General features: G+C 60.6%; 1 protein-coding gene across 1 annotated transcript in view; it reads left to right on the top strand.

Annotated features, from left to right (window-relative positions):
* SH3RF3 (SH3 domain containing ring finger 3) overlaps positions 1-701 on the top strand; it is a gene marked incomplete in the record, with an annotated part of 355,159 nt that overhangs the window by 203,844 nt on the left and 150,614 nt on the right.

The raw sequence follows: 701 nt of genomic DNA, 5'->3' as shown, positions 1-701 counted from the left end.
ATCTTGGGCACTCATGCACATGCGCCCAGCGTGGTTTTAAGCCACCGGGTCCGGGACTCGAACCGCGATCGGCTACATGAGAGTTCAGCAACATAGCCATTACGCTAACTGCTGGTCCCCACCCTGCATTGACGATTTAGCCGTGACTCCAGATGGCCGTGAGAATGGAACCCTCCACGGCAGTACCAGACCCATTGCCATCTCCCCTCTCCTTCACGACCTTCGCCTTTCAAAGCATCCTGGGATCCGTGAGACTGGCTGGCTGGCTGTGTGGGGCCCGGGCAAGTATCGCAGCTCTGGCCAGGTAAGCCCTTCAGGGGGACTCCTCGGCCAGCTGCCTTTGTGGTTGGCCCCGTGTCGGCAAAATGTGACAGTGTGCTAGTCCCCTCCGGAGACCCCTGCTCGTGGCCAGCACTCGTCACAGCCGAGGACTTCGAGACACCCAGAGCTCAGATGTGTGTGTGGTCTGGAGCTGCCCAGACTGTAGGCAAAGCGGGTTTGGGTGGGAGGATGGGTCCCATCGACCCGGACGGCCACAAAGCCCTGCACACACTCCTGTGCACCCCGCCAAAAGCCATTCACTGAGGTGAATGGAGGCACTTGCTGTTTGGGGGCACTGTGGCACCCCTTCTGCCTGCTTGTGCCAGGTGGTGAAGGGGGGCCCCAGACTATAGCTGGTGACACAGTGCCACCCTGGTCCA

This window comes from Tupaia chinensis, unplaced genomic scaffold (genome assembly GCF_000334495.1).
Source record: "Tupaia chinensis unplaced genomic scaffold, TupChi_1.0 Scaffold000041_1, whole genome shotgun sequence".
Classification (NCBI taxonomy): Eukaryota; Metazoa; Chordata; class Mammalia; order Scandentia; family Tupaiidae; genus Tupaia; species Tupaia belangeri.
This window is presented reverse-complemented; position numbering and strand designations above follow the sequence as displayed.